The sequence below is a fragment of the Diorhabda carinulata genome, chromosome X, assembly GCF_026250575.1.
Source record: "Diorhabda carinulata isolate Delta chromosome X, icDioCari1.1, whole genome shotgun sequence".
Classification (NCBI taxonomy): Eukaryota; Metazoa; Arthropoda; class Insecta; order Coleoptera; family Chrysomelidae; genus Diorhabda; species Diorhabda carinulata.
This window is the reverse complement of record NC_079472.1, coordinates 22,686,061-22,713,308: the sequence shown is the minus strand read 5'-3', so window position 1 is coordinate 22,713,308 and position 27,248 is coordinate 22,686,061. Positions and strand designations below refer to the sequence as shown.

The 27,248-nt window shown below is 32.7% G+C and overlaps 1 protein-coding gene across 2 annotated transcripts in view; it reads left to right on the top strand.

Moving 5' to 3' along the window:
- LOC130902757 (cell surface glycoprotein 1-like) overlaps positions 1 to 27,248 on the top strand; it is a 168,481-nt gene that overhangs the window by 6,328 nt on the left and 134,905 nt on the right. The window contains exon 2 of one of the 2 annotated variants that reach the window (XM_057815033.1): positions 18,407 to 18,443. The exons of the other annotated variant lie outside the window; for it this stretch is intronic. The gene's annotated coding sequence lies outside the window, so the exon portion shown is untranslated. The remainder of the gene's footprint in view (positions 1 to 18,406; positions 18,444 to 27,248) is intronic. 2 annotated transcript variants of the gene reach the window in all.

Genomic DNA, 27,248 nt, shown 5'->3' with positions numbered 1-27,248 from the left:
CAAAGTATAGTTGACCGACGAGCGTGCTCCCAGAGCGGAAAAGTGATGGCCACCGTTTTCAGCAAGAAGAATGGTAAATAACGATCGGAGGGCTGATTCAATTCCGACTCAACGCCAAATTGAAGGGAAAAAATCTCCTTCACAATGATACCACACCGGTTCATACCTCCGTCTCCCTAGCTACGGACAAATTGGTCGACTTGGGCTAATAACTGCTACCATACGCACCTCATTTTCCAGATTTGTCCTCGCGTGACTTCTTTTCATTTCCAATCTTGGAAAAGTCACTAGACGGTCATATATTTGAGTCGAATGAGGAGTTCGCCGCCACGAAGGCGTACTTTGCAGATCTCAAGAAAATACATTTTTCAGGCGAGTTGAAGAAGTTGACGTATTGCTAGGAGACTAAATAAAAAAAAATCGGCACTTTCCAAAATTTTTTCTGCTTCTGTAAGTTATGTACTTATGGAAACATCCTCATTCAAATAATGTTTCTTCATTATTTGTAAAATAAGTTGCAGAGTTGCTAAATTAAATATTTCACTACACAAATATGATATAATGAAACGATCAATTAGTTGCATCGATTTTTTATCTATCAAAGTCTACGATAAAGAAATATATTTCCATAAGCATTAATTCTGAACCCAACCCTGTCATATCTTGTGTATCTTCTATAAAATCGTTTTATTATACCTACTACCCTTATTCTGTTCAGTTTCGAATACCCCATTGAAAGACCATAGAAAATACGTCAATCATGCACCGATGCGATGTGTGGAGTTTCTGATTTTATTTCCATTTGCTTTAATAAATTGACGATATAGACCAGGCAAGCATTTCAGTCGGTCAGATTGAAACGAATATAAAACACAAATTAATGATTAAAAATCTGTTTTTTTTTTTACAACTTTTATATCATTAGTTGGATCAAAGTAAAACTTTACTCCGATTCAGGTTTAATTCGATTCAATTATGATGAAATCAATGTCCTCTTGATTTTTTGATTAAAAAAAATCTGTTTTTGAAAAAGCGTCTTCACAACATTCAAAAGAAGAAAATTTCACTTTTCTAACGCTACCAACGTTAATATGTTGCAATATAATAAACGCCCGACTAGATCTCAAAATTTTATGAAGAAATGATGAAGAATTTCTTCCTTAGTAGAAAATAAGTGCCTAAGACTTCAGTATTCAATCTATTACGAAGGTTGCTACTAAGTTTACAGATAGACAAATAAAAATTAATATTTATAATTGGATATTAGTTTTTAAAATATTCTCCATTAAGATCTATACGGTTGAACCAATTGTCCCCTTTCCAATTGAAAACATGTTATTTGTATGCATTAATCGCTTCTTCCCGTGAACTAAAACGTTGACCTCGACATTTATTTTTGATCTGCGGGAATAACAAGAATTCATTGGGTGCCAAACAAAAACTGTACGGCGGATGATCCATCAATACGATGTTTTAACTATTTAAAAACGTTTTTATTTTAACCTGATGTGTGAGAGCTCGCATTCGTCTTCTGCGATTGGTTTCCTTGATTTTTTTTAACACTTCTGGTAAACAAATAGATGATTCGTCGCCTGTCACGATCTTATAGACGTGTTTAGAAGCACCGCACAGATTTGCTACGTAACTTGACATAAATCTCTTAAAATGAAAAGTTTAAAAATTAGTTCTTCTACAAAGACTTGATACTTAATATTTAAATATAAATCAAATTTTTTAGCTTTCTTGGAAGTAAATTTCTCAATATTTTAGGTAAAATCAAGATTTCGGATTCGATAAAAAGCATTTTTTACGTTTTTATAATTATTAATTAATAATTTTTGATTATAACATCCAATATTTCAGTTGGGTGTTTTTCACTAGACAAAAGATTTTTGAGTATACTTACTACATTTGAAAGTTGTATACTGTTACATCTCCTATAACTTAATATCTTAATCAATGAAGGATTTCATATAATCAGATAGAAATATTATGATTAAGGTGAATCTCCCATTTACCGAGGAAATCACTTTATCAAGAATTACAAAATAGAAAGCAGTTTTGAACTGCTGGGAGGTCTTTGAAACTGGTTCATCACCGCCCTTTTATTCAAATAAACGGTCCAATAAAGCCTATTTCCGTCTGTGTCACGAATTTCAAATAAGAAATAGGTACGTGTAAAGAGTACAATAATGGAACACTTCATTTTTCACTAGACTCTATCCCATATAGGATTTCACGATTGGCCGAGTATAGGTCCAGACTTGGGCCAAGTATGTACAACTCTGGCTCTATCTTGGAAGCCGTTATTGGCCCAGACTTGGTGGAACTCTGGGATGATAACAATGTCTCTCTCTTGGTTTGCAAGCCTTGACCAGACCTTAAACATATAAAGAAACTTTATGTATAACAGGATTTTATTCATATTAGAACAAAACTTTATATAGTTTTTCAGAGAATTGGAAAGCCTGGCTGACTATAGGATGGCCGAGGTCGGGTTACCCAGAGGTCAGCCTGTCTTTTACATGGGATATTTCCTGAACTATCAATAACTATTTCAAATGCAACATATTTATTCGACTCAAGTAATTTTATTGCGTATCCTTTCCTTCTAATTATTTTTTCTGCAAGGCTAGGAAGTCTGGTATTTATTGCCTGGTTCAAGAAATACCAAAATCGATAAGAATTGAATGTATAGTCGAACGGGGAATGTAGTGCCCTAGGACCTTTGGGATTATTATTTTTAGGTGCGTGCCAAAAGACATGTGTGCGCTTTCTGATATTTCTATGCACCCTCCCTCAACTGTATAACGTCCGTGGGTTTAACTAACTCCCATGTTGCCAAAATTCTGCAGTTTATTGCGTGTGAAATATCTACATCTTTAATAGTATATTATAGTAATTAAAAAAAATTCTCACTGTCAAACTCACGCAACTTCATCTGCGTCACGTAAAAAGGAGAAAGAGGGAAGGTTTCAATCAAAACTTTTTTGTTTCATCATCTTGAGCACCACTGAATAAAATTTCGTATATTCCAAGATATTTCTGCTTGACCCCAATAATAATCGGGTTTTTACCTGTAATAATCTTTAAAGTAGGTTGTCGGTAATCCCAAACAACTAGTACAGGAACGTACTGAGAAGTTATAATGTATAGTATTAACAGTAGTGGAAGAATGAATGAAGAGGAGCCAATATAAATAAATATGAAGAATAATTTGATAGGATATAATTATCCATAGAAAGATATATATGTTGTATCAAGAACAAAAGTTGCCTACTTCCAATATGGCCCTACAAGTTTGTGAAGAATAGTCTAGCAGATATCGTTTAAATTTCTGCAACAAAGATTGAAGCTATGTCTAGGAATGTGTTGACATTAGGGTTTTCGCTGTTTTAAAACCAGGACTTCGGGTATTATAATATTCAAACAAAAACACTGATAGACTTTCAGTATACGAAATTTTATTGGCTTTTGAAGCATTAGAGAATTTACGTGATGTGATGGTGGTAGGGTTTTGTAAATATTCGCAAAGTGAAAATAGTCTTATATCCCTTCGCTTTGTAATTCTTTCTTCCAATGCTGAATACAATTGAACGGAATTCGATAGTATAGAAGTGAAATCTATATAGATGAAATATACTGAAACAGGCATGATACAAATAAAAAGTTTGGCTAAATTCGTCAAGAGAATTTAGGACAAAAAGCACAACCAAAACGAGGAAAAACATCACAATAATCAACGGTGGTTCGAAAGAAAGGTGGAACCCAAATGTCTTGGTGCTAGAAGAGCCCATACTACGATTTGATTTTATACTTATTTGATTCCAAATATATCGGAAAACAGTGTTATTTAGATCCTAGAGCAATTCGTGTATCTTGAGGCTCCATTTTTTAGTTTTGGGGGCATGGAGTATCCTGTCCATTTTCACTAATGTGTGCCCATCATAATAATAAGACTTTCGCCTCCGTTGAGACTTTCGCATGGCCAGGTACTCCAGCAATACGTTTATAATATCGATGAGGTCTCATTCACGGATCTAAATCGAAGCAAATGATACCATAGTAGATATGAACAAAAAAAAATCGCTCAAAGGTTTCGTGCACCTCATGAGAATGAATTTTCGATTTGTTTAATCTATGAGATTATACTTTTTATATTAGTTTTTAGATGCCATAAAATCAAATACAAATATATCCAAAAGATAAAAGATCGATAAAGATTTTATTAACTAACGGTCGAATGTCTCCCTGAAGCGTGCGCTCGGTACACATGTTCTTAAAAACGTCCCTGACCAATAGTAACAGAATGTCCGCTTCTTCAAGGTGAGAAAGAGTAAGTATAACCGATAGGAAGAGATGCCGTATCAGCTTATACCTACATATTTAATTTGAATATGTCTGGTTTCTGTCTGTTTGAATACCAAATCAAGTTTAGAGAACTCCTGTTCTTCTAATTCGGTTCGTTATGAATAATTTAGGATCTATTCAACTAACAATGGGTATATTTGAGTGTAGAACATTCTATATTGAAAGGAAATTGTGTGGGAACTACGTAGTAAAATGTAGATAGAGGAAACATTATACGGGGGTTATTACTAAAATTTATTTATTTAACATACAAGATTATGATCGCTAAGACCTCTGGCACTAACTTTTAACTTTTTTTTTCCACAGTTAAGTAACATTGAAATTTTCTAGTTTTTTCGACGATAGTTTCTTATTGAAATGTAGATGTCGATGGTGAATATGTTTTTTAAATAGTTTTTTAGTTTATTTCGTGAATTATTTAATCTATAAAATCGTCGTAAACTTATACGATATATATTTCATAATAATTTTTATTTTTGAATATTGTCTCCTATTTAACATATAATATATATTTATTCTAACGATGCTCTATCTTTTTAATGCTGATCTTTTTAATCCTTCCAAATAATAGTTGACGTCTCTTTTCTTAAAATAGGCGTACGTATTCTACAACATATTCGTCTGATGGGAATCTTTCTCCTGTAAGTGCAACTTCTTCTTCTACTATTGAGACTTTTGAGGGGTAAATGTCAAGATTTCATGCCATCTCTTGAGAGGACGGCCGGGAGGTCTCGAGGAAATTCGTCTTTCATCCTTTGCCCATCTTACCCATCGTCCTCCCGAACTCGATCTTCTCTTATAGCTTTGCTTCTTAATAAATCGCTTTTGTTCACTCGTTTCTTAGATCTCTGCTACCCTCATCATGTTCCTCGTTTTTGTTGTGTCCGCTGGAATTTCGCCTGTATATGTAATTATAGGCCTTAAGATCATTCTGTATCTGCGGACTTTACTATGGATGGACATATATTTGTTTTTCCCGCAGATAACCAGGAATTCTTGATGCCTTATTTACTGGGGATCGTATCTCTTGTAAGGTTTTGGCGCACGTTATCTCGACTCCTAAGTGTGGTGTATATAACATACACTGGTAAATGTGGTTGTCTTTAACATCTAGTTTACATCTTTAGACTCTTTTCCTATAACCTTTAATATAAAGTATTCGACCGAGGGATGCAAGGATTTCTCCTTACAAAAATACAGAAACTCAAATTTTTTTCAAAATTTTATAGCTCAGTGGTATTTCATAGCATCCCTTCGACCATGGACGGCCTTTTTTTCAGAATTCAATGCTCTACTAAAGTGTCCATTGCGACCATGCTTTAACTCGAACCGACGAGGTAGTACAAGCCTCCTTTTTCCGCATTTATCTCGTGAATGACAATGACAAGAGCTACAGAAAAATGTAAGCTACAAACTATTGTAGAAAATTCAATTTTTTACAAAAAAGGTCCTCATCATCAAATCGCTAAAATGGATATTCCGGAGATATTTAATGATAAACGAGTAGGTAGAACAGATTTGAATGAAAAGGAGCTTATGCTCTAAAATATAATTTGGAATTGCTCTTGGATCCACACATATTTTTCCATCTATTGAGATATTTAATGATAAAGTTTTTGTAATTTAAATTTTTTATTGAAAATCACGTCAAATTATAAAAAAAAATTCTTATTTATTATCCATCACGAGTATCTTTACTAAATACTCACGTTACATATTTTAGCTTTAGCCAACATCTTAAAAATTTCTAACCTGTCCATTTATCTATAAAAGTAAAACCTTTTTTTCACAATCGATACTAATATATTTCCGAAAAAAAGTACCCTTCACATATAAATATAAAGATTTAAAGAAAATTCGAAACATCAATTTTCATCTTTCTTTTAAAAAATTATCAAAAAAAACTTTGAAACAGAAGTGACCTAAAATCAAGAATATTTAGAAATATAAAATACTACCTTACCTATCAAATCTTAGTCACTCATTGGTTATTTTTTGTTTGTTGCATGGGTAGAAAATTACGCTAATAGTAATTGATAGAAATATTATTTATTTTGTATGTTTTATAATATTGTATAAGCGAATTTTAATGGCTTTCGATGTTAGATAAACCGTCGTGTGGTTCATAAACCATGACAAATGTCAATACCAATAGTGAATGTCTGAAATAATTTCCCTAGTTAATGCACGATTCAAACATGGAAGGCATTCATTCGTTACCAAACGTATTTAGTCCAGGTAAAACCAATGAAAATAAAATAAAAAGGATAGGAGATAACATTTTTTTCGTTTTCGTCAGAAAAGAATTTCGTTAGTAGATAAATTATGATTGAAATACAAATATTCTATTCAAATTTGGAAATATAACACAAATCAACAAAATAAAATTCATTCTCATTAAAAATTCAATCTGTGAAGTATGAAAAAAAACTTTATAAAAACTTAGTTAAGCTCGTAACATTCTATTAGAGAATCTAGACCAAATGAATAATGTTAATAACTTTTGTTTTTAAGAATAGTTCTGTTATTCTAATTGTAAGAAATCTATTGTCTTCAATTCCTGCCTACTTCAAGATATGTTAATAATAATGTTTTGTTTAAATACAATAATAATTATGAACAATATGTGCTTGTACCAAACGGTGCTAATTAACCAATATAAAAGAAAAGTGGAACAAAAAATACTTTTTAAAAGAAACAAGTAGAGTTGTGTGATGTTTATGAAGTTGATGTATTATGGATTTTTTTCCAGTTTAATCTTTTCGTCCTCGTTCAACAACTGAACACATGTTAACACTATCACTTCACAATAACACTGTCTGACGCGCGTTTTGATTACCAAGTTATCGTCTTCAGAAATTGAAGGTATATCATGAGTTGATTGTCGAGAAAATTTACTTTAAATAGGTAGGTCAAGATAATATGTTTCAGTTTACCTTCAGTCCCTGAATCAAAACGCACGTCAGTCAGTGTAAATGTGAATTTTGGTGTGGTGGTTGTATTTTCTAGAAATTCTAACTTACCTCCTTATATTATCAACATATGTTGATATACGTAGGTATTTATTGTCATTTAGTAAATTGTAGAAATAAGTGGAATATTAATACCATACAAGAAATGAAGAGAAACGGTATAAGGACGGATCTAGAACAGCAGACAGAACTGGTATAAGAGTGTACGGGCCCAGAACCAAACAATCTGGAAACCTGGGCAATACACCAATTCAAAAATGTGTCCACTTCAATTTAGAGAGGCACTATCATCATCCTGTCCGATAGCCATGCAGCCATTAGAGCTTTAAGCTCCAATATCATAAAATCGTTTGGGTTTACCTAGAAAAATCAAACGATCTACTCAAGACAAATAAAGTTACCCAACAATTGATTCCGGGACACACCGGAGTGAAGGGAAATGAATGAGTTGATAAGCTCGCTAAACCGGGGGCAGACAAGCCTTCCATGGGACCTGAATCCTTCTGTGGTACAGATACAGAACAATGGAAAAAACACTGGAAATGAAGGTAGGTTGGAGCAGTATGTTTGGAAACGGAAATTTTTGGAAAGCAGGAACGAGTAGGTGGAACAGATTTGTATTAAAAGGAGCTTATACTCTAACATATAATTTGGAATTGCTCTTAGATCCACATATATTTTTCCATCTATTGACAATTACCATTACGTTGATTAAAATGGCATTATAAAAATGGATAAGAACGAATTTTCTAGTTCTACTGAACTATATAAATATCTCACTTTCATTGCGACTGCCACATTGTAATACGATATTGTATTCTATGCCAACATCGTTTATAGATAAATGTCAGTATCTAAAAGTAATTTCAAATGAAACTTCAAGGTGTGTAACGAATGTCTGTATCGTTATTAATTACTACCACGTTGTCGTTTGTTTTTCATCCCATTATAGTTATAAATTTGGGTTAGAAGATGTTTCCCATTCCTTACAGAAGTTTGTTTTTAGATACGAACAAAAAATTTGTGATTAAACTAGCGTTTCAACATAATTTAAACAAAAATTGATTAATTCGAGATGGGATTTTCTGTTTATAAATATGAGTGTAAAACTACTTGTCCAGACTTCAGGACTAATGAGTGATCGGGAAAATTCTCGAACGTGTATTATCAAAACAATTTCCCTTTCGTATGGTACGTTTCATTGAAATTGAGAGATTATTATGATCCGAGCTACAGCAACCGAGAATACCTTTATTTAAGTTCAACTAATGCATCCCTTCACGTCCATGATCATTTTCGTTTTATTTTTTTGCCACGTTCAATGGAAAATGTACAATAATGAAATTAAAAAATCATTAGAATAAAAAAATATATTACAAGGGAAATTTGCTTTTGTTTGTAGGAGATTAAACGATCTTAAATTTTTCAAAACCTGTTGTTTCAGTTTTTGATTGAAAATTAAGCTATTCATATGAATATATTCATTATTTTCATATTTCACTATCAAAATAACTTCAAAGACATGTCTTCATCTGATGAACATGCAACATGATATTTTGCAGTTCATGGCCTTACATTTTTTAGCATATCCTTTTGGAAATTTTTGTCAACCAACAAAATCCCCAGCTTCAACATTCACGCCTGGAGACTTCAGGAAAAACTATTCTAAGTATCCTTCTGAAGTTTTATCTATTTTTTTAACAAACTTTTTCCGCCTCAATAGTCGACGAAAATTTTACGTTGAATATAGTGTTTAGCATCCGCTCTGTAATCAAATTGAAATTCCCGCCATTTAAAAATTTCATGTCATGATTTTGACTCTGTCCTAGATTTTCTCATGATTTACTGAGAGCGATTAGAACATAAGCGATTTGTTATATAATAAAAGCTTCGAAGCTTCAAGCTTCCAAGGAATAGACGACAGTCGCTAGATCACAATTTGTACCAATATCTTTTATGTCATTGTCAAAACAAACTCCATCTCCTTTTGTGAAAAACATGATATTAACATCATCAAGCAAATACCAGTGCTTTGAGTGAGAAATTATAAGCATTGTTTTATTTTTTGAAATTTCTTAACATTTCCTTAAAAACTTCTCTAGTAACACGAAGGTCTTTTGGTTGTTTTGGTGTAGTTAAAAATTACTTCACGGAGTGGTACTTTTCTGCGATAGAGTAGACGTTAGAGCTCCAATTCCTTCAACCTAGTCAATCGATAAATCTTCCATACTTGTTTAAAAAAGTGATAATCTATCAATTGACCATCTGATGTGGATTGGTTAAACTCGGTGAAACTGACGGCTGTGAAAACTTAGCCTTATCGCTAAACATACTTTTGCAATAAAACATCAGCTCTAAATTTCAAACTGCTAAATATAGACGCAATTATAAATAACAATATGAATTCCAATTGTCAAAATCTATTAGCAAAATTGTCCTGTGGACGGATAGAGCCTCAATTCTTTCGACCTACTAGTCTCTTCATGGACCGTCTGGTGTGGATTGATTCAATGCAGAGAGACCAGAAATGAGCCTTATCGTTTAACATATATTTGCTCTAAATGATCTAAATCCTAAATGACTAAAGAGGGACGCAATTATCAATAACAAAATCATTTCCAATTGCCAAAATCTATGTGCAAAATGTTCCTCATAGTGGTCGGATAGACTTCTAATTCCTACGACTTTGTCAATCAATAAATTTTGATTATTTCTTCCACGTGTTGGTGTTATTACTTCATTTTAAGAGTTAGAGGTATGAAATCTACTACTATGAAGTCGACTGTGGGAAATAAAGTCTAATTTTCGAATAGGAATAATTTGATATTGTTGTTTAAGCATCTATCTATCCCTTATAATTTGCTAGATTAAACTGATAAATATAAAAGTGTACGATTTTATCGATTATAATTTTTACTGAATCGATTTCTGTATTAAATAAATACCAACGTATATCTTTACACTCTTATTTTCATGCGAATGTTAGAGATATGTCATATTTGGGGTTGAATTGCGTGAAGAATTTCTATTAATTACATTAGATTCACCTTTCCCCATAGATCAGACTTGACACGATACAAAATTTTCGTGACTAACATCCATTATCTTTTATGTCAGCTTAAAATATTTAGAACCGATATTTTTTTCATTTCACACAATTGTTGAAGTATACTAATTAAAAATATTATACATAAAATTAGTAAAACCAAATTGAATATATGTCAAGAAACTGTTTTTTGGAAGAGTTGTGCTCATTTGACAAATTTTCATTAGCGACTGAATCAGTCTTGGTAATATGATCTTTGTATTTTATGAGGGTGCATGTTACATTGGAATTTTAGCCTTATTTTTATAAGATACTGACCTCAAATGGTCGCTAAACACCCATCACTCTCAATGAATATTAATAGATGATAATAATAAAACAATAAAATAAAAACAAATATCGCGAACTAAACTAAGATCCCTCAATAAAAATAACATTATAACATGCATTAAATACAACGTCAACCGCCACTGTCAGTAGTCGAAACCAAACTGAATATTTTATAAATTTTTTTAAATAAACGTATACGTACGTACTCTTTGGTTACACTGATTTATTTCTGGGTTTATAAAAATACGTGGACTACTGAAATTCAGTACTTTTGTCGTGGGAATAAATGTTCTTTAAAACTCGCTTCAGTGTATCAGTTGTGCGATCGGCACTTTGATAGTTCTTAAAGTACGATTAGAAAAAGTATAGTTTGTTGAGGTTTGGATTCGTATTATTGAATAAGTGAATAAGTTATTTTACGATCACCCTAACATCTCATCATAAAATTTTTCATTCTTTCCTATTCAGTTAAATTGTAAAAGTACATACTAACCAATAACCATAAACACCTTTTGCTTATGACAACGGGAAATAATTCATGACACCTAAAACTAATTGATGACACAAAAACCTACTACTTTGTTACATAAACAACAATTTTTATCGCATTTTTTACAAAATATAATTTATTTTAACTACATCTTTCTTATTTCAGTTATTTCTTAAAAATAAATAAAAGCTATCAATCAAATCAAAAGTTTTTACCCTTTGAGTCCCAAAATATTGTAGCTATCGCTTTTTCGGTACTTTTCGTGACCTTTTCCTCTTTGGCACGGGCTCTCCATGGAATCTCTTTTGGATGTCTGATCATAGTAAATCATCATAATTTCACTACCCGTTACAATTGATCCGATCACACTTTCTTGATCCTCGTGGCAAAGCTCTAAAAATATCTCTCAACTCTCTGTACATCTTTTACTTTTTTTATTTGATAGCATCCTCATATAAGGCTTCGCTGCTTATATACATACATCTCGTCGAAATTTGTATCGACCCGTAAGGTTGTCGAAGTGCTTGATATCCAACACGAACATCAGAGGTTTGAATGCTCATAAACAAACCCACAGGTGAAACTAATATAAGCATGTTGTTAAAAAGAATTTTAAAAAGTATACTTCTGATCGGTTTATGCAGACGGCTTGAATAATATAAAAAAACTTTCATGAAATTTTTTTTGTGTACATAAAATGAGACATCAACAAGTTACGTTACTTTATTAACACACTGTATAAGGAGAAACACTTAGACGTCGATCCTAAATCTCTCCTCCAATTAATCAAATTGAATGTGCCTCCGGTAATTTTGATTCTAACTTTGAGATTGACGTGATTCTAATTGGGTAACTTATGGCAAGTTTTTTCCAAAGTCACGTCTGGAGTTAGAATAAAAGAAAAAACGATTAAATGCTATAGTAACACTAAACTATATGTTGAGAAACGGTCGATACTATTTTTGGGGAATAAAAACGATAAAAGTAATGAAATAATTCAGTAATGAACCTTGAAACTCAGACAAACTGTAAATTATTATCTTTTTGTACGTTTTCTTCGAAGAATGTTTGTGAATATAAATAATTTATTTAGTTCGGATAAGAACAATAAACTATTGCTTCTATTATCAGTTTTGATAGTGATTTGTTTATGAATACAGAATGCACTGTTGTTATGTCTTGGTAATGAAAAACCGGATAATAACTTTATTGATATAACATTCTAGTCTTTATCTTTCACACAAGCGTGACATGGAAAAGGAACACTTTGTTTGCTAAATTATCATACAAAAAAAAAGCATTGATCTTCGAATTATAGCCCATCGTATTCTTAACATAACGTTCAGAAAGCTCACTGAAACTAAATCATTATTTAGGATAAGATGCGAAAAAATTGTCGCGTTGCATTTTTCTTATCTCTTGAACTCAAATTTTCTCACAAAAGAATTGCGCTATAGCTCTGAATAAATAACACATCACTAAATAAGTCGTGTGACTAAATTTTTCCAAAAAACCTTTTTATTTATCAATGTAATCTCCTACAATCATTTCAACGCTTCTCTAACTTCTGGATGCTGTGCTTGTAGTAAGATTTGTCTTTTGCCTCAAAATAGGCTTCAATTTCAGCAATTGAGCTGAATTTCTTACCAGCGAGCATTTTTTTGAGATCAGCAAATAACCAATATTCACTGGGTGCCAGATTTGGACTCTATGGTGAATGAAGAAGCAGTTGGAATTGTAAATCGTTCAATTTTACCATGGTTGCCATCGATTTATGAATCGGTGCATTGTCTTGGTAAAACAGTGGTTTTTTCTTCAACATATAAGGACGGTTTTTCTTGATTTTTGCATTTTAAACTATTCAACAACTGTATGTAGTATTCGCTATTGATTGTTTCTCCCTTTTGGAGATATTTGATGAACAATACTCCATGCGCATTCCAAAATACTTAATCTTTAATCTTCCCAGCTGACTCTCGTGCCTTTGGATGTGTTTCACCGGCTGCAATCCTCTCAGATGATAATCGTTTTGATTCCAGAGTGAAGTTATGGATTCATGTTTCATCCATTGTCATATATCAACGCAAAAAATCTGATTTAATAACTTTCTATTTTAACAACGTAATATTAATAATATAAAATTAGTTTTCACAATTTAGTTCTTGTCTGTAAATTATGATGCTTCTTGGTAATTTCACTTTTCTATTTAGTAGAATAAAAAACAAGTTTCAGACCGAAATTTTATTTTTTACTTTCACAATTGATAGTCTACATTCCGCTTCATTGAATTCCACTGTTACAATTTCTTCAACATCCTCTACGCCACCATTACGAGTTCCTCCATTTTTGAAAATTAGGGGACAAAATCGGGAGATTCCTCAGAGAGGAATGGTGCCTGTCTTGGAGACCACAGAATGATGTTTTGCATAATAAAAAAATTGGAAAACCTTGAGTTCATATCTTCGGTTTTATTGGACGTTTCTTTTCGAATTTTATCCACTGCAGACTTTGTTTACGGGGCTCGGGGTCATAATCAAATATCTCTCTCATCTCCAGCGTTTATCTGACTCATCCAGCTTCTATCGTCGCTTTGAATGCGCCGCTTCAAATCGTTGCAGTTTGCTTTTCTTATTAGTTTGTGTTGTTGGACGAGAACTTTCGCGCAAATGTTTTGCGTAACGTCTTACACGTGGATCGTCTAATACTGATTATCTCTTTGAACCGCTTCGACCACGGTCAAGTAAATTAGCCTATTTTGACATTCACATGTCTTCATACAACAATTATAATTTGAGCACGACTTGTGTTTTTCGTCAGATTCACAGCCAATTTTACAACTGAGAGTAAAACTGGAGATTTAATTAAAGTTTAAACTATAATTTAACTTCTAGTTTGAACCAAGAATAAACAAGATTGCCATAGGTTACAGGTCACATTTTACCAGATGTCAAAAAAATGTTTCGATATTTGTTTTAAAGTTGAATTGTCTAAGAAAGTTGTATAAACAAAAATGAACAAAAAACAATTTGCAATAGCGATTCATCTTTTAATGAAGTAGTACTTTTGGTTAATATGTATTGTAAAATAAACATTTTGTTTTCTCTTCACGTCCACAATGTTGATAATCTTCAACATCATCGTCGTGTTCATCAAATATAGAGTGTAAATGTTAAATCATTTGACTAAAACCCTTTGTAATATTGAAAAAATGTGAAAATTTTGAAAAATTTTGTTGAGGTCTAAACTTCTTTTGTGAAGTTGCGCCCTAACTGAAATAACAAATTGTTATTTATTAGAAGATAAATTAGAATTAATAAAAACGACTCCAGAATATGTGAACATATTTACACTGGCAACAGAACATTTGACAGCAAATTTATCATAATCAAAATGAAATTTAGTGGAAAAAAAAAAATATATATATATATATATATATATATATATATGAGAAAAATTGATCCTAACATTTATATCATGTGTTAAAAATAAAAGGCTCACTATCGAAGTGAGGAAAAAATTTAATGTAAGGTCTTAGAAGTGGTAGGAAGGATGTTGACACATGACAGAAGTTTTCATTTTAAAAATGCGTCCCGCTTAGAAAAATCGTATGTTTTTCATTTCAAGATTTATTAAAAATATAATGAATATAACAAAATATAGAGGGCTAAATATAAATTTGAATTTAAAAAAAAAAGAAATTGTGAAGCCAGATTGCGAATTCACTTACAAACAAACAACAAAGCAAAGTTAAGAAAATTTATATAGAATCTCGATACGTTCTACTTTCTTCCCTTCATATTCAGTATTTTTGTGATCGTCTCGAACCATACTATCTTTAGTGAATAAATATGATGTAACCCCTCTCTTTTAGCACGTCTATGGTCATTTTTTTTATCTGTAGTTATATTATTTTATAGCTTTGTCAATAGTCGACATACCAAAGATGCTGATTATGATTTCTTTGGACTTACTGAATAAATATTTCTGTGGTGACCTATCGTTCGATTATTTTTAAATAGTCAGCGTAAATGTATATATCATAAACCTAGTTTTGACCAAAGTCACATCTGGGAATTTAACTGTTCGTATTAATGTCAACAAATTTTAGTACTAATAAAATAAGATATACAACGTATTTAAATCAGATTAAGTAATTTTGTTCAATTTGAGCTTGATTTTTTCACCACCTAATAAAGTCTCTAAATTTATGGAAAAACTGATTATATTCTGCTTAGAAGGACAGCTTAAATTTTTTCCTTTCCCTGAATTCTAAACAACGCATTTGACGATGTTTTGAAGGAAGTAACAATTACTAAGGCATCACCCCAGGATTGGCCAACTTCTACCCTGTGATGGTAATTTATACCGGAGAAAACGAGAAAACTTATTTTCTCAAAAAGAAACCTTATATTCAATAAGTTGCAACTACAAACATAAGAAATACTTTGGATCTATAATTTTTTGTAAATTAGGCGTTGAGCCTGTAAAATTTTGAAAGCTACCTCAGATTCTCAATTTTACGCAAAGGCACCGGTGTATGATCTTGTAACTGGTAAAATATTACAAGAACTTTCATGTGAAGGTCTCAAAATGGTACAATAGATCTTTAAATGATGATACCAAACAGTGGAAAAAAACAGAGTTAACATCATATACTATAATAAGCTTACTCCCTATAATTTCAAAGGTATTCGAAAAGCTCTTTTTAACACGACATCAATTTGGCACATGGCACAATAGAGCAGATACATAGAATTGTTCAAGAAATGCGCTAGAAAAAAAGTCCTTCCTCTCAGCAGCTTTCTTAGACATTAATCAAGCATTCGATAAGGTCTGGCACGAGGGCCTACTCTATAAGATGAAGTAACAACTACCAAATTCCTTTCTTCCCCTCCTAAAGTCATATCTGACGGATAGGCTTTGCCTGGTCTAGCAGCAAGATCAATTTACGCCACTATATCTCCTTACAGCTGGCGTACCTCAAGGAAGCGTCCTGGAACCCATCTTCTACCTTCTGCATACCGCAGACCTTAATTCGCATTCCCGCAGACCTAACAGAAAACAACTCCAGCTACCGATGCAAAATATCTCGGCGATTAACCTGGCAAAATCAAATATTTACCAAAAGGAAGCAACTGGGATTTAAATTCAGGCAGATCTACTGGTTAATTAGTAGAAACTCAGAATTAACCATTGAAAACAAGTTGCTAGTATATAATGATATCATCAAGCCAGTGTGGACGTATGGCATACAGTTATGGTGAACTGCGAGCAATTCCAATATCAGTATTTTACAACGCTTCCAAAACAAAATTTTACGATCCATAGTCAACGCCCCCTGGTACGTTACATCATCATCAATAGAAAAAGACCTACAAACGCATTCAATCAAAGAAGAAATAAAACATTACAGTGAAAAATAAAGTGACCGAATAAGTGAACACCCTAATATTCTAGCAAACAAGTTATTTGATAACGCATACGAAGTACGACAACTAAAACGCGACAAACCTAATGATCTGATAGACAGATTCACACTTTAAGTGATGATAATTTCGATCCATAATTTTTAACTATATTAAGCTTTAAGTTAACTTTTATGTATTATACCAACGTGTCATATTAACTATGTTAGTGGCTCTATACTATTTATACTTAGGTTGAAGAAAATTGATACAGAGTAGCAGTTTTACTTCTAAATACTTCTTCACCGGAAGATACCCCTACGCGTCTGCTTTTATTCATTCAAATTACTTATTATCCTCATTCTACTGGATAGATTGTAATAATATGAAAGAAATTAAAAAAATTACACTTGATTATATTAATGGCAAATTGGATTCCTCTAGTTATATTTTTTTATAAACTAAAGTTGATTTATTGCTGTGTTTTCGCAGAGAATCAGAAGATTCGTCAGATAATTCTGAAATCAAATATTTTTAACGACTACAATTCTCCCAATTAAAAAAGCGACTTCAAACCAAGTACCCCACCTCGTAATAATAGGCTTAAGTGGAAGAGGAGTGTTCGGTAATTTTTCTTCAAACAATTGAATCCTTTTAGATGCTTAAAGAAAGATTTTTTCATGTTTAAAATTGAACTATTTACAATAGTAAAATGTTCTCTTATCATTTCAACTCATTTGAAGCACGGGCAAGACATGTTACAAATATTAAATTGGGGTGAAAGATTTCCAAATTTTGCTCATCCTTTGTCATGTACTTTGATGCATCTGACAAAAAGAACGAAGAATTATCTCCACCAACAGAGGTAGAAAGAACAAATGTAGAAAAGTGTTCTGTACAAATCAAGCCTCTGTCAGTTCATTTGTTTTTCTAACTTTTTAGAAGCAATGAGGTGAAATTTTGACGGAATGTCGTACCTATCAATAAATATAACGTCCTCTAGAATCGCTGGATTCATCAATACATATGTAAAAATGTTTATTCCGGATTTTAACTTTAATTTCCTCCGAATATAAGAAACTAACGTCGTTACTTTGTAATAATGATTAACCCGGTACATTGAATATCGCAATACTTTTGGAGAAAAGATGTGAAGTTTCAATTACGCAGATATTTGATGTCATCATTGCGTGATTCGGTCTCGGTTAATTATGTCTTATTCATTTAGCTTTTTGATCATTGTTTGGAAATATTTGACTCAGTAGGCGGTCGAAATTCATTTCTTCGTGGATTATGGCCAGCAGAACTCTCATTCTTGAGATTATCGAAATTTTAATAAAGCTTAACGTGTTTATCGGGGTTGTGACACGTTTCCAGTTTTCAGCGTACAACCCTTTGTAAATATTAAATATACAAAAATTATAATTTAAGCACTAAGAACAGTTGGACTTTGTTTGCAAGCCTGGACCAGGACTGATTGCCTAGATACACCCAGGTCTGCATCCCTGGGTCAGGCTGGTTGCTTGTAAAAATAGATTTTTAAAATGGTTACAGTTAATTTAAAAATGTAGAAAAGAAGCATCCCCCGCTTTCATCATATCAACATCAATTTCTCTATCAGTAATTCTTATATCAATAATTACTTTTTACTTTAAGTTTGGTAATTGCTAAGAGCAAAATCTGAATTTTGTTTAATTCGTTTTTATGGATAAATCCGTTGATTTCTAATTATCTTCATCGTTATATCTGATGTTTTCGAAGGAATTTTTTTACTTCATTGTATATTTTTCAGGGGCTGTGAGTCTTAACACAAATCTAGATTAGAACAGGTAAGTTGTCATTCTATTTTTATTCTCTTCTAATAACAAGTTGCTGGATATAAATCCCAAGGTCCGTTGGGACCGATATTTTTCAAGTGAGTCACATATTCAGGTAAACGTAGCATTAGTGGAGTTATTTATGTTTTTTCTTTTTAAATGTTACCAGGTGTTTGATTATTATAGTACGGGAACGCAACAATAGAATGAAAGACTACAACCTGTCGGAAAAGACTATGTTATTTCAGCAAATTTTTTTCAATGCTCTTCTGATCTCGTACTTATTTCTCTGATATTTATTAGTTTCCATATCTCCGTACATACAATTTAGTTTGTACTATTGTCCGATAAAATATTTCACCGTTTTTACTTATTTTCAAAACTTGATTGAATTTAATAATGCTGAACATTTCCAGGCAGCTATAAACACGCAACATATCTGTAACATGAAATAAATACTCTTAATTATAAGGTACAAGTTTTGTATATAATTATGATTCTTTTAAACGAAAAACGAAATTTTTTCTTGTAAAGAGTATTCGTTCAAATTCATATCACATATTCATTCAATTAGTATAAAAGTATAATTACACTGCTGAACAAAAAAAAAGTATTCTTCCTGCAACATAAAACTGAAAAGCGTACCATAGTAGAATGATCCAAATACAAAAAACTGCAACGCAACGTAACCTCTTTTAATCTTGTATTTTTGTGAGTGGCCAGCCTACATTTTATCACTACTCACATTTTTTTGAAGCATCGACTATAGTTCTCCATTTCTTTTTGTCCCGCATCTGATTGTTCCAATCACGTACTCCTATACTTCGCATATCTTCTACAATTTGATCGTCCCATTTATTTTTTGGTCTATCTGGCAATCTTTCTTCGTTCGGTCTTCATTCTGTTATTTCCTGCAAATATGTCTATTTTGTATCCCAAAATTTCTTCTGCAATTTTCTTAATTTTTACCCGATATTCTATGATGCCATTCTCAATATATCCTTCCATTTTTTTCTTGTTCTCACCCTTAGTCATTACCCATTTCATTGCTTTGTCGACTTTCATTATCTCTATGTTCTTTTCTTCAATTGCTAGTATTTCCACTTCTTCTCTTTATCCCCCCTTCCATTTTCTGATTAAAGATCGCTTGCTTCACTTGACATCTTGACTTTTCATCCAGATATGCCTTTACTCCATACATTTTGTTATTTACAATTCATTTATTAAATTTGGGTGTTGCGTCGTTGTTCTCTGGCTAATTTCACATGAGGTAACAAATTTTTTCTTTCTTTTTGCATTTTTTTCGAGTAGTCTTCATTAATTCATATATTGTTTGTTTTGGACGCTCTTATTCACTTGCATTCTACTAAATCAGATTCCAGGTTCACTTCTACCTCTATTTTTCTCATCATTTGGACCTATTCCTTTATTTCTTGTTAATTTTCATTTTATTCCTCTCAATTTGGGGTTTTCTCCAACAAATTTTTGTGATTTTTCTAAGACTTTCGATTGTGTTAATCTTAATATTTTAATTAACAAATTACAGTTCTACGGTTCCAGTGAAACACCTCTCACAGGGTTTAAGTCATACCTTGCTCGTCACCTTGTAAGGGTTGATACAACGATGACTTCTTGCAAGCCAATAGAATATGGAGTGCTCCAAGGCTCAGTACTAGGCCCTATTTTGTTTCTTCTGTTTATAAACGACATCGACTAAAACATCAGTGGTAAAAAATGTCTACACTAGTTTTTCTCGGAGTAACCTTGATCTCACGGCACTTCTTAGGACCATATCTAGTGACCTAATCACCCTTAAATCATGATGCGATTCTAATCTTCTGTGTCTCAACGTCTCTGAAACTAAAGTTTTATCATACAAAAATACGTTGCACTACCATTGACATCTTTGAATTTGTAAAATTCTTAGGGCTTCTTATATATTGCCGGTTTATCTAAAAAATTAAGTTCCTCTTGTTTTGCGCTTGAATTATTATATTATTGCGCCTCATTTCTCTTTCCACATTATCCAGTCTCTCTTCTTGTTCGGCTATTATTTGATTAAGCTTTTGATTTTCTTGTTTTAATTCGTCTATAATATATCCATTTCTGTCTATTTTTTTCCATGCTCCTCAGACTTCCTTTTATCTGTAAGAACATTTCTTCTATTGTTTTCATATCGCCTTTTTCTTTTTTATCATTCATTTCTTTCCTTTATGCACCCTAACGAATTTCGGGTCTCGATCAGTTTCGCTAGGCACCTAGTTCGTTCAACCCCAACACCTACCCTGGTTCGCAAAACTCGTCTATCTACATTATTGTGCCTTAATTTTTCTATTCTATTTGGATTCAGTCCGGGTCTGTGTTTTCATCAGTTTGGGTTTGTATTGCAGGACCGCACTCATTAACGTTTAATATTTATTTAAAAAATGACTTGTCATTTTTGGTGTCGACTATATTTCTGTACATAACGTATGTAACAAAAATTTTCTAAAAAACTGTGTAGTTAGAGAGATAGAGAGAGAGAAATTTATTTATTTATTGTCAAAAAATGTTACAATTTGTAGACAAAAGCTTGTAAAAACTAAAACATTTAAATAAATAAACATAAAAATAAAATAAACTTTCAATACACAGAAGAAAACCATAATGAGTAACAAAATTTATAAGTAATACTAATAGGTAATGATTAGTATATAAAATTAAACCAGTATGCAGCATATCCGGAATTAAATATTATTATTAGAATAGAAGTCGTTTACTGAGTAAAAGGCACTCTCCGGTAAATATGCCTTCAAATTATTGCGGAATGCAGGAAAAAATGATATCAATTTGATTGGAGTTGGCAAGTGATTGTGCATTTTTTTGTTTTGTAAAATATTGAGCCCTTAACTAATTCTGAACATTGAGTAGGTAGGTAAAGGTTGTGCACGGATAGGTGGATAAGCGTGCAACGATGTTTCTAAAATTGGAGAAGCGTGTTTACGAATTAGGCAAACGGATTCAAAGATTAATAAGGAAGGAAGAGACAAAATTTCTAAACTTTTAAAAAAGACCCTGCAGTGAGCCCTGCTGTTTAGTCCGAGTAAATATCTAATAGATCTCTTCTGTAGTTTGACCCCAGAAGGGAAGGGCATATCGGAAATACGACTCAATAAGGGCATATTGACTGTTTAGGAGGTGGATAAGTTCAGTTCTTCGGAAATTGATCTCAGCGCAAAGCAAGAGGAACTTAATTTTTAAGATAAGGCAGCAATATGTAACTCCTTTCAAGGAATTGTCCACAACAAGCCCTAAGAATTTTACAATTTACCGACGTCAATGGTGGTGTTATTTAATAAAAAAGCCTGAAATGTATTTTTATATGATAAAACTTTGGTTTTAGAAATGTTGAGACAGACTCGCACCACGATTTAAAGGTGATAAGGTCACTAGATATGATCCTATGAAATACCGTGAGATCAGGGTGTAGTATAGTCTGCAAATAGACATATTTACCAATGATGTGTAGATAGGCGATGTCGTTTATAAGCAGAAGAAACAAAATAGGGTAGTGCAATTTTGAAACAACGAAATAATGTTAACAATTCATTTTTAAGGGCTATTTTCTTCAATTGGCGTAATTTTTGCTCAACGTGTTGCATAATTTGCTGGACAAACACTATAAATGAAAGCAGAAGAGTGAATGAGCTATTTCTACTCACTTCATTCTAACTGACACTGTTAATATCCAAACGTCATTTTGGCAGTAATGATAACCTTTCAAAAAATCATATTATTGTCTTATATTAACGTGATAAATTACGCAAACTTTTCGGATTATTGTGGAGAAACGACATCGTTCGGATTACAAGGAAGCATAAAGTATATATCAACAGACAGAGACAATAACAGTTCATGTAACTGGATTATACCTTCAGCAAAAGACACAATAACTACGTTGAGAATATTGAAATTGAATTTTTCAAGTAACTCCACGTGTTTGTCAATAAGAAGTTTTGACGATATTCTAATTAATTTGTGCAGTAACGACGTACCCAAACCCGTTGTACTGTCTTCAAGAAACAAACTTTCGATAACTCTAAAATATAATAAACCTGTCTATTTGTGGTTGAAGTATTCTAGCAGAATAAATACAGAGTGCGGTGATTTCGATTTTCAGTGTTTGGATAGATCGGGTTGTTACAATTCCAAGGATATTTGTAGAACTGGAGATTTCGTTTGTACGGATCATTCGGATTCCACGGGTTGTGGTATTTGTAATTCATCAACTGCCCTTTGCAGTAATATATCTTTTGATAGATGTTTCGACCCGTTCAAAAATAGATGTGATGGAATTATAAATTGTCCAAAAGGTGAGGACGAAATAAACTGTTCAGAAAGTTGTCCACAGCTTATCAAATGTCCGAATGAAGAAAAATGTTTGAAGTTGAATCAAATTTGTAATTTTGTAGCGGATTGTTTGGACGGTTATGATGAAAAGCATTGTGTACAAGAAACTTACGATTTAACAAGTATTTTTATCATCACCATGTATGTAATATGTACAGTGTGTTGTACTTTAATCGCTTGTTCAGTATTTCGTTGGTTGATAAATAGAAATCGAAGAACACGAAACGCCTTGGATTATGCTTTAAGACATTTCGAAGGGGATAATCAGTCTCCTAGTAATAATGAATTGTACGATTCAGATTTTACGTCTGGTGGAACGGTGTATGAACACTATATCGAAGCTGTGAGGCAAAAAGAAAGATCTTGTCGATCTTCGCAATCTAAGGAAGTACCCCCATCGTTTCCGTTCCATAATCTAGACGGAGAAAATGAATTAGTAGTGTTAGCTTCCTTGAGCGTTCCCACTGAAATGTGTATCGGTTTAACTTTATCGGAATCTTCTAAAGAAAGTATCAAGACTTTGAAATCCGTTAAATTTACAGGTGAATATTCATCGTCTTATGAATTAATTAGTACAGGAAGAAATAGTATGTGTTCTAATAGTTCAAGCGAACGTACGTTTCGCGTAAAAGAACCAGCATCTTCTATGCCTAGTACTAGTTTTGTGCACCCTAGCAACGAATTGAAGAATTTCAAGAGCTTTCCGTTGATGACGAGAAGAAGATTAAAGTCTAAAAACAAAAAAATTGTGTCGTTCGGTGAAGCAGAACCTGTGAGAAAACAGAAAAGTAATGTTTCCATTGAAATAGAGGACGATGAAGAATGTTTTCCAACATTTTCAGCTTCGACGAAAAGTTATATAGAGTTCTGTGATAGAAATGAAAAAAAATGCGGTAGATTTTGTAAGTCCGCCAATGAAATATACAATAATAAAAAACTCGCTGATTTTCAGTGGTTTCGTAATGAAAATATTGAAGATACAACAACAATTACTAGTATTGATGAGGTGTAGCAAAATAATTTTTCTTCGAACTGATTCATGAAGAATTATTATTACTAATATTGTTATTTCATATTATTTGTAAATCTGTTACGAATAGTTTCATTGAAATGTTGAGAAAGTATTAACATACGAAATAAAAGTCAATTTTTATACCAAAATATTGAATATTGTATAATAACAAACTTTTTTATGTTTCCGGCTTTTGTCGTTTTAGACAATAGATATTTAACCTCCAAAATATCAAGGTCAAGAGTTACGTTAGACGTTAAGATGGGTTCTCATTCAACCCGCTTTTATTAGTATTACCTGTATGTTTGTAAATGATTTTAGCGATCGGATTTAATTTCAACTTTGCCAAAGACTGACGACAATGCAATAAGTCGTCAAAATATCTGATTATCCTGATTAGATTTGTCAGGATTCATAAATCTCTGTTTGTATACTTTGCATAACAGTTAGAAAGATAGGGCTAGTGAGCGAACTACTTGAGCGTGCAGTTCCAAATAAAATGGAGATGCAACCATCAACACATCTGTACATATTGAAAAGGGATTTGAAATAGCAAATTGAATTAAAAAGCAAAAAATAAAATAGTTTAAGAATACTGAGAGATTCGCTTTTAGAGTTAGTCATGTAAAAAATGTAAAAAACCCAAGTCACTCGTCATAATTTTTTACTCGTTTCATTCCGAATCACCATAAAAAAATGTCATAGAAAGCACCACACGCTTTTATGTTGACATTAATTTTCTTATCAGTAATTATGCCAAGATTTTTTCTCACTTTCATTAATACTTAAAGCGTGTTTATTAGCTTTTTTAAACTAACTTACACTTGGCACTTATGAATTTAATGTAAAAGAGTAGCGTAAATATAGATTTAGTCTTGGTGTTACCACTTTGAATGGACCCCCCTTTACTTTGTTACAAATATAAAGAAATAAAATTAATTTATACAAAATCTTCACAACATTGATAAAATTTTTTAAATACCTATTACGTGATTCTGCCCAATCCCACCAAATCCATTTATGCTCTGACAGTACACAGTATGGAAGAAGTACATATTAAACATTTACAATTCATTAAACAATCATTGTGGAAAGTGAATCTGTCTGTATATACCACAAATTTGTTGCTGAATAAATGCAGATAATACAGAGCCGGGTATAAGTCAAACAACGGCCTCGAATAATCAGCAGCTATCCATGGAGGTCTTGTGAGTCCGTACTTTTTTGAGGGTCACGTTACGGGCCCAAGTTATCTGGAAATATTCGAAAATTTACGTGGGTAAATGGACAATGATCCAACACTCTTATCATTTCATATAGGATGAAGCTTTGCCGCTTTGCTCACGCGTTTTAGAGCGAAAGTACCTTAATATTTATTTTGGAGAATGAATAGGTTGACGAGGATTCATTGAGTTACCCACACGGTGACCTGATGTCATGTGATTTCTTCCTAATGGATCTTCTCAAAGATCACGTTTTTGTAAGAGGACCACGGACCGCGTTTTTGCAAGAGGACAATGGACTGCGGTTTTGCAAGATCACATACCCTTCCCGACCTCCGAACTATAATTGAAGAAGAATTTGAAACAGCTTGACATGCTTCTCCGGACCTCAATCATCTTTGAGAAATGTTGCCGTAAATGCATTGATCAATGTGGACATCAAATCGAACACTAATAGTAACCCTTATTTGATTCCTTATTCCTGACGACCTGTGTATGATACGGATGTTTCTTAAAAATCCTAAAAACACTGTATTGTGCTTGTGTTTGGATTTTCAACAACTGTTCCTATCATTCTTTAATGCAAATAATGAATATCTTCCTTAGGGTTAAAGAGGCGGATGTTCGTTCCCATGTTTCCAATTTATTTCGCATATTTTATTTTCTATATTCAACACATCGTATGGATAATGTCTTTCAGGACAAAATACTATTCATTCGACTAAAAATTCATACGAATCAACGTTACATAACAGAATTTAATGGTTATTTTCGTGTGGGACAGGGGTGTAATTTATATTAATTTGAAAAATGCATATTTTTTATTTAATAGCAAATCATTAATATGTAGTCAAACAAATAACAAAATTCCTAGTTTTGAAAGCATCATAAAAATTATTTGACCCAAGTTTGTGTCCTCTGGTTGCAAAACTAGTCAACTCAAAATGTTTGTATAATTGCTGTTTTAATTGTATTGCGTCCTCTACTATCATACCTATCCATTAGCAAAGAGAAACCGTAGCAGAACGGATCAAATCCGTGAATTTTAGTGGTTAACTCAAATGACCTGCAAAATTGACCAGACCTATACTCGCCTTATCATATCACGTATTGACGAAAGTGTCGTTTTCATTTTTTGTTTCTAAAATAAAGAAATCCGTGATATATTGCCGGAAAATCAATAAAGAAGGAACAAAAACCGAAGAATCCAATTGCATGGAAGAGGAACCAGAAAAAAGTTATAAAGTATACACACAACTATTTTTACTCTTACTGTCGTTTGAGGGTCGATGATTTGCGATAGGTCCCTAAACTGATTCGCAATTTGAGCCGCGAACAAAACTATTAAACTTAACAGGCTTACTGCCTACGATAAGCCTTTAAAACTTCGGGATGTGTGACGACTGATTGATTTGTCATCAAAAATTTTTGTAGAGGAATAATAGATTAAAACACGAACAAAAATCCGCTAGTCGCGAAAATTACAGGATTCGTTCAGAATGTCGCACTACTTGAGATAATCACAAAATTAGAAAAATGGTACGACAGAATTTTTTTTCTACATCTGCCAGAACTTAATTTTCTTTGACTTTTGACAATTTTGATCGTGTATCGTCAGTAGATGTCTTTAGATCGGCTAGTTGGCATTACAGAACCAATATGGACGACTGCGAGGGCCTTCTCGACCCGAAAAACGACTGTATCAGTATGATTATTCACACCTTAGTCAGCAGTCCTGAGCCAATATATTAATAATACAAAAGACATCATTCTTTTCATCCACGCTGTATCTGGTGCGATACAAAGTCTGCCTTATTGAAAAAGGAAAGTGAAGGTGTCCCAAATGTGGAACTCAATAACCCTGAATGGCAAAAAATTTTCTAAGATACGAATACATCCAAAACAAGCATGGTGCAGTCTTGGAGAATAATGTGCGAGCCAGAGAAGTGTAAATACTGATAACATTGTTTACACTATCACTATTAACAGTCACAATAAACATAGTTTATCTTCAGTGCTGAAGACGATAACTTGGTTATCGAAACGTGCGACAGACAGTGTAATTGTGAGTATTGGGGTAGTGGTTGAGTAAATAGTGTGTTCATTATGAATATCACCAACAATTCCCGAAAATTCAATGAAAACTAAACTCTATTATTTGATGTCAGTTTTGTCAATAATATAAGCTTTATT